Source organism: Rhinolophus sinicus, chromosome 9 (genome assembly GCF_057876585.1).
Source record: "Rhinolophus sinicus isolate RSI-liver-muscle chromosome 9, RSI-T2T, whole genome shotgun sequence".
Taxonomy (NCBI): domain Eukaryota; kingdom Metazoa; phylum Chordata; class Mammalia; order Chiroptera; family Rhinolophidae; genus Rhinolophus; species Rhinolophus sinicus.
In genome coordinates, this window is record NC_142509.1 from 5,124,613 (window position 1) to 5,133,080 (window position 8,468).

At 43.5% G+C, this 8,468-nt stretch overlaps 1 non-coding gene across 1 annotated transcript; it reads left to right on the top strand.

Annotated features, from left to right (window-relative positions):
* Positions 1–201: 201 nt before the first annotated feature.
* Positions 202–365, top strand: LOC141569288 (U1 spliceosomal RNA). Its single transcript, XR_012492795.2, has one exon. It is a non-coding gene; the product is annotated as a U1 spliceosomal RNA (small nuclear RNA).
* The last annotated feature ends 8,103 nt before the right edge of the window (positions 366–8,468 follow it).

Sequence of the window (8,468 nt, forward strand, 5' to 3'; positions counted from 1 at the left end):
CTCCTTACCTGGCCCACCGTTTCCATGTACATTTAGACTGGCTTCTTGGCCAGCCAGCTAGAGTTCTCTACCTGTATCAACAATCAATTACCCTCAGTTTTGGTCCCACCTCAGTGGAAGCGTCTAGGTGTCATGTCTTACAAGATCTAAGTGACTAGTTGTAATAAATCCTGAAATAAGACCTTACAAATGAGATAACCAATACTTACCTGGCAGGGGAGATACCATGATCACGAAGGTGGTTTTCCCAGGGCGAGGCTTATCCATTGCACTCCGTATGTGCTGACCCTTGCGATTTCCCCAAATGTGGGAAACTCGACTGGATAATTTGTGGTAGTGGGGGACTGCGTTTGTGCTCTCCTCTAAAAAAAAAAAAAAATGATTTAACCAGAGTCTACCTTATTTCTTATTTACTTTGTATTGAATAGTTTCAGGGTTTCCTGCTTACTCACTCATGACCCCAGGTGCTCTGACATGCCCTAGCTCTGCCTTGACCTTTAGGACATACTGCTCTTTCCTTCAGTGATGAGTGAGAAAGGGAGGGCTTGGTTACATTGGACTTATGACCTTACATTCTCTCTCTCCATTATAGGCCTTTAAAGCCACATTTCTAATTTCAGAGAGGTTATTAGGGTCATTGCTTATCCCCATAGGAAAACCAGCCATGGGAAGTAAATACTGGACATCGGGCTTGGTTGAGTGACAAAAGACAATGTAAGAGTCAGTGTTCGACACAACTGAAATGACACCACTGAGAGCAGGCCCATGCAGCTAGTGTATTCTTCCAAAACATCACAAATTATCTATCAAAGGAAGAAAGACTTGGCAGAATTAATTAGTACCTGGAAAACAATTTCACACTAGAATAAACAGAGGACACATGAAGTAATAAATGTGCTGCAGAGTCCAGAGCTCAACCTGAGTCATGATATTACAAAAAAAAAAAAAAAAAAATCAATTATTTTCAGCAATGACTGTAAATCATATTGTTTAACAAAATAAGACACAGAAATTTGGGGTAGAAAGTAGTTGTCTGATGGACTCCATCCTGAGATGATAAATGCCTAATGTCAAGTCACAGGCTTCTGACACCAGGTGACTTGATTAGGTGTCAATGAGCAGAAGGAAGAGGAAGAACATAGAAAAAATATTAGAAGAAGGAAAAATACATCAGCTACTAGGGATGGTTGTAAAATTGATAAACACCTAAAAGAACTGACTGAGAGAGAAAGAAGAGAAAACATAAATCACCAACATCGGGAATAAGAGCGGGACTGGTCTAGATTGTGTTATCTTTTTTTAAGGTGTTGAGTTTTGTTGTTATGGCAGTTAAATTACAAATCTTTTTGGTTCTATCAGGCCTGGTTTTATTTCTTGTCATGACATATCTATTTTTGCTTTCTGTTCATAATTCATTCCAAGGTGAAGCTCTCCTGTGGGATATGGTTCTCATTTCTAAGATGTGGCTTTCCTGGGTCTGATTGAACAGGCTGAGGGGCTCTCAGTTTCACTGGGTGGAATTCCAACAGCTCCCAGTGCTGTTCATTCTCTTATGTATCTGTTCGGCTCTGAGCCCACTGAGGCCATTTCCACTAGGTGTGTGGAGCATGAACTTGCACACAGTCAGCCAGCCTGAGGACAAAGACCAAGGATGTGGGAGAATCCCATGCAGACTTCTGATTCTCTGCTCGCTGTGAGCCCCACATATGTGCCATGTCTGCGGCCAGACTCCAGTCTGAGTTCAGCCCCCTATCACTCCACCCCCTTCACTATACAGATATCTGCCACTGGGCAGAAAAATCTTGGTGACTAGAGGTTGCTCGTGCGCGTCCCTTCCCTTTGTCTACAGTTCTATACCACCTGTTGATTAATGCCAGAAAATAGCTACCTCATTTCTTTTGCCTATTGTTATAGTTTTTGACAGCAAGAAGGTAACTCTACTACCAGTGACTGTGCATGGTTGAAAGCAAAAGGCTATGTGTATATGCAGACATGTTGAGAGGTAGATAAGCAGTCCTTGCAGCTCAAAATAAGCGGGTGTGTCAAGGGGGCAAGATACCTTGTTTTAATGGAAGACATGGCTAAAGAGGCATGATCCCCGATTCTCCCTGCGTGATGTGTGACAGCATGGGTCAGAATTGGGGTGGCACACTGTGATCCCCCTCCAGAGACCTTGCAGTGGGGAAGGGAGATGAGGCACAGGGGAGCACCAGGTGCACCATCTTTCCTCACCTCTGGCTCTCCCTACACCTTGGTCCTTCCCCTATACACCTAATTTTGCAATCAGACAAACCTCAGACTCTCTCCTACGGTGTGTAGCTCCTTACATATTTTGAAACAACTTACCCATCCTAGACTCCCTGAGAAGGATAGCATTTTGTGGATAGAAGAAACTGAAGTTCATGTAAAGTGAGTGAAAGTTGTAGAACAAACATTGGAGGCAGAGCAGACCCAAAGCCTCTTAGACATTGATGTTTAGCTGCTGACAATGCTGTCAGGAAGAGACAGGGCCTCTCTAAAACCAAACCTCCATCCTTCTGCTGAATCTTGACTCAGATGGGCCTGTTAGGTGTTTATTCAGCTGTTGGCATGACATATTCCTCTGGAAACAGATTCATTCATTTCTAAATATAAGTCTCGGGCTATTTGTCAGGCCTGGAGCTTTCCTTCTTTGGAGACTGCCACATCTGCCTCTTCTAGCTGGACTATAAACTAATGACAGCGGGAGAGGCTATTTATGATTTTAGTGGGATCCTCACATTCAGGTATTAAAGTCCTCTAATTTATTGCTGCTTTAGGATAAAATACTAAAGGAATTGTTACCTCCTGCAACCAACTGGTTCTGTGAAGCTTTTATGTAATCCACAGAAAGACGCTCAGATAAACTATCTACCTGGCGCTTCCCTTCCCCAGCTACATCCCGAGGGAGATGGCCCCTGCCCAGGCTGGACGCTGGCCCAGCTTCCTCTCTGTGTGCTATTTGCCTCTCATCACCTTCTTAGTACAAACCCCACACGTGTGGGTATTCTGATTTTTTACGGTATAGCTGCTGTGAGGTCACAGAGTGGTTGGGAGGCCCCAGTCCTGCAGATGGCCTGCGCTTTCCCTTCACCACCACCAAGAGGAATGTGGTCCTGCTGCAACCAGCTAACATATCTCTCTGCCAGTGTACCTGCTGGAAGCCTACCTCCCAGCCAGTCACAGGATAAGAAGAAACTTCTGTAACATCTACAAAGTTGAATTAACAATTCCTGTATGCCCAAGGGACCAGATCCCAAAATGAGAAATGCCTGTGGTTCCCCCAGGCCTAGGTGTTTGTGGAACTGGGCCTCAGGCTAGGCCACTCACATGTCAGGAGAGTCAACCCAGAGAGACTGGCTGTGGGGCCAGGGTGCCGAAGTAGCGGCCTGAAACACACTCTGACACTAGCTTTGCCACGTACTAGACATAACCGTCTCCCTTCCCCACTGCAGATCACTTAGTCCCTCTGACCCTCAGATTCCTCACTGGGGACCCTGACTCAGTATCATTTATAATGAGCTATGTAAATATCACCTCAGTGTTGCTCAGACATCCCCCTCTAGGGGACAAATGAGGTCACATGCAGATATCTAGACATTCCCTGACTCAGCAGCCCTACCTGCTGTGATACTTCAGCCTTAGAGGGACAATCCCTGCACCCCCATGACCTGCCAGCTCCTCCATGCTGTCCTGGGGGTCTCAGTGCCCTGGCATCAATTCGGCTGAGATGAGTACACAGCTGAGCAATAATGTGTGGGAATTTCCTGCTACTGCTGCAGCTCAGGATGGCAGCTCACTGTGCAAAGTCATCTGTGGACTCGTCTTGTTTAATCCCCACAGTGTTCCTTCCTGCCATCATTATGTCCATTCTTTTTACAATGCACTGCAGATATTTATTACATTTTTATTACAAAGCCAAGACCCAAAAAGTTCAAAGCAAGTATTTAATGCCATGTTAAACCCATTTTTACAGACACGCAAAACTGAGGCTTTTCAAAATGAAGTGATATCCCTAAGGTCTCACAGGCAGTAGGTGACGAAAACAGATTTGCACCTGGGCAGTGTGGCTCCAGGGCCTTAGGCCTTTCTTGCTCTGCTGTGTATAATCTGCCCTTAGGTTTGGCTATTCTCAGAGCCCACAGGCCCTGCCCCCAGAGCCTCCCTCTGGCAGCCAAGTTACCTTTACACTCTGCTCTTTATGGCAGAAATCGGCTTCACCTCACACTTGTAAGTGCTGTGAGCATATTTAGATCCCTCAGATTCATGCCCCAAACCATCAGGAAGCTGCATCCCAGGCCCTGTTTCTGACCCTGTAATTAGCTCTTTGCAAGGATCTATTCCATACAAAGGTTACCTCCTCTCTCTCACAGAGTGAGGCCCACCTGCAGCTCAACAGGACCGTAGGGTCAGAACCCAATGAATGACAAAGATCCCTCTTTGACCAAACTTGGTCAGGTTCCTCTGAGTCCTCTTTTCCACTAGGTCTTGACATTGGTCTTTGGAGCCCAGTTTTAGCAAAGAATCCATCTAAGTCATTTTAGCAAGAATTCCCTACCCTTGTCACCTGATTAAGTTCCGTACCCCACCTTTGATGTCTAAGTCCTTGGCCTGCCTTTGGCAAGCATCCTATTAGGACAGTTTAGCAAGAGTCACCCTACCTTTGATATCTGCTCAGGTTCCTTATAGTAATTTTCTATCCACTGACCCCCTCACTCTTTTCCTTGGCTAGAAGTCCCCAGCTGACTTTACGGTATTCAGAGTTGAGCTCAATTCTGTACTGAAGTCTCTCTCCCCTACTGCAGTAGTACACGTAAAGTCTTGCCATTTTTAACACGTGTTCGGGCAAAATTCTTCTTTTACATAGACCAGTGTGGAGATGCGGGACTCTTTTCTCACAACTTCCTTTTCTAGATTAAAACAAAACGCAACAAAACAAAGCAAAAAAAAAAAAATATATCCCAACCACTTACTAAAGTACATACGTAAGGGTGTACATATATACGTAAAACAATATATTTTCGTGAGTTGAATACAACTGCTCATCCATGTCAGGAAACAGAATGAGGCCAGCACCCTCCACTCCACTGCTGACTTTTCTCAAAGCCCACGTAATTCAGTCTCAAATAATACCTCTAATTGTAGGTAGAACCCTAAAGAGGAACAGGGCTGGGCTTCACAAATCCCAGCTGCAACTCTACTGCACACAATTGACCTGGCCCTGCTTATGCTGAACTGGGTCTCCCATTGTATATGATACAGTTATTATATTAGTAACCATGCCAGTGACCAGAAATAAAAGACAACTCCCTGTACATATCACTGGCAATTAAACAAATGCTACCTTGAGACATCAGTTATCTTAAACATTAAAAACTTCTTCTTGTTAATTAAATTTTTTATCTTCCCAGGTAGTTTGGAAGATGTGTGAGGGAAACTAAGAACAAGCAATCATGATCATTGCCGTTGACTGAGCTCCCATCCTGTGTCAGGCACTAAGACTGGTGATTAACATATGCTATTCATTTAGTTCCTACAACTACCTGTGAGGTAGTGTTTCAGGGGAGTCTCTGACGTACTAAGGTCTCTGAGGTGCTTGTTGTCACAAGTTACAAGACCAGAAAGGGGCTGAGTGAGTTCAGACCCGTCTGACCCTGCTGTTGCGCCCCCACAAGGACAGGACATGCTCCTTAAAGTCTTGTCACCTGATCTAGGCCAAACACATCCCTCCCTCAGATGAGGGTGTTAACAGCCTTTCTCTTCTCTACAAGGTCTCAGATCCTTATTTCTAGAAATGGGTGAAAGGTGAGTGTCTCTTGCCTAAACTCTGTGATTTACTCAATTGCAAAAGGATCCCCAAATCTAAGGAAGCTCTTAGACACATTATTAGTTTCCTCTCAGAAATAACAAATGGAGTAAAGCCTAGCCCATGGAAGCAGCAAAAAGCTCTCCATGCTTATCTATAATATCTTCTGGCAGTCTCCAGGTAGGAAGAGACCTGGAGTCCACGTGAGAACTCCCCAGGCCAGGAGCTGCTGGCCTGAGCATTTGGGAGGCTAGGACTGCAGCCCCACCTGTGGGCACCCACAAGTGTGAGGCTAAGCTTCTTGCTTCATGGCCCAGACAGAGAGCACCACTGCCTGGGCTCTTCTGAGGACTGGGAATCTGTGCCCAGTGCGCCCCACCCCGCACTTCCACAAATCCATGGCTCCAGTAGGCATAGAATGTAACGCAGATAAAGCAAACAAGGAAACACAACCTCATTAATGTGGTTTGTCTTAATTTAGAATTTGTGCTCTTTCAAATACTATCTTTATTTTTCTGTTATGCATTTTAAAAAGATTTGCTAAATAAATTTAGACAATAAAGGAGATTTAGTAAGAACACTAAAAGTGCTTAAAAGAAGGAACATATTAAGCACCTTAGGCATATGGTTTTACCTTATGAACCCCCACCTCGCCCATCTTAACTAGGCATTAATATATGTCCTCCAGAGACCTCTACTAAACAATATTTTATTTGCATGCTTAAAGTCTAATATATAGATACAGTGAGTTTTCTTTTTAACTGAAGTAGAATATTAAATGAAAAAAGATAAGTATAATAAGCAGGAAAGCCAACAAAATTATTGTAATTGCACAATAAAGTTAGCATGGGTTTCTGGACTTCCATCCAAAAAAGGGAAAAACAGAGTTTCATGCTCTTGGTATTTGATGAAAGGAAACACATTATTTATTCAAGAGAGGTAAAATGTTTTAGGTGCTAAAGGAAAATTATCATACCAGAGTTTGTGTACATTCTTGGGATTTATAAAAAATATATTTATGTGTTTTTAAAACTTTCCTCAGTTTTACTGCTTACTAATTCAAATGGATTTTCTCACAAAGAATCCAAGTCAGTGATTGTTTTGTTTTCTTTTAGAAATTGCTTGTTTTCTTTTGTTTGGCAAATGTCCTTTTGATTTTTTAAGTGTTTCTCTGATTGCTCCTAATAGAAAAGCACTACTCTAAGCAATTATAGGCTTACTCACTCATTCATTCACAGACTCACTTATACTCAGTCACTTACTCATTAAAACAATTGTTTTTTAATTGAAGGTCTATGATGTATTAAGCACTTACTTGGGTGTGGTGGTAAACAAAACACATCCCTCCTGCTTTCTTGGAGCCTAAGATACTGAGAAAAAAAGACCTGAAACAAGCCAATGACTACAAAAATAGTTACTGAATTAAAACCGTGATTAAAATGATAGCAGGCATTCTAGAACACTCTGAAAGCATAAAAGAGAGGGCATGCTTCACAGGAGGTGTTTGGTGCTGTGATCAGGAAGGTTTATTTGAGTAACATTTTCCTGAGATCTAAATGAGTAGAACCCAGCCAACTTGAGGGGAGGAGGATAGGGAGAGATAGAAGGAGAATAGCATGTGTGAGGCACCAGAAAGAGTAAGAATGCCACTGAGGCTGGCATGCAGGAAAGGAAAATCTGGCATAAGATGATTCTAAAGAGGCTGGCAGGGGTCAGATTTCACTGGGCCATATAGGCCATGCTAAGAAATTTAGAATTAATCTTATGAGTGATGGAATGTTTTGGGGAAGTATTAAATGGGCAGGAGCAGGTGGCATGGGTGGGCTGAGATGGTAACTAAAAAGTTAATGTGTCTGGAGGAGTGGATATAGGTGAAGTTAGACACTGCTGCATCCAAGTAATAATGACTTGGACTAGGGTGTGACACTGGAGGTGGGGAGAAGTGGACAGATTCAAGATGATCTAGTTTATTGAATTGACAGGCTTTGGTGATGGGTTATCTGTGGGGTTAGTGGGGAGGAATGAGGTATCAATGACAATTCCAGGATTCTGGTTGTAGTTTCAGGTGAATGAAGGAGCCATCATTAACACTGTCCTAACAGGGGGGGGAAAAAAAAAAAAGGACAATGCAAGGCAGCCTGTGACTAGCAAGAGCACCCACCCCCCAAAAAAGATGTCAAAATGGAAAGATGGAGAAATGAAGAGAGGGAGATTCCAGTCTATGGAATCCCCAACATCCTTTATTTCCTGCCTACAGGGTAGTTCTGCAAATCATTGAAAAAACGTGACCCATGAGAGTCAATAACAGGGGCATTTTTGGTCAAGCTGAGGACATTTTAGAGGTCTGGGAAACTATGACTTGAGTTCCACATGGCTCACATGAGACTAGCTCACTTGAAGTGAAATCATGGTCTTAGCCCACGTTTTGTGGAAAGCAGAGCCTGAACTGTAGGCCTCATGTCCTTGATGAGGGAATGAGATCTCAAAAACAAGGGACATGGGGCTAGCAGGGCAAGTGGGCTAAGATGAGAATGTGTGCTGAGGAGGCTGCTGTGCACAGCTGATTGTTCTGTCAGAGGGCACATCTGTGGAAGTCATACAAACTGTCTCAGGGCATTGTATCAGGAAATAAAACATGGAAGAA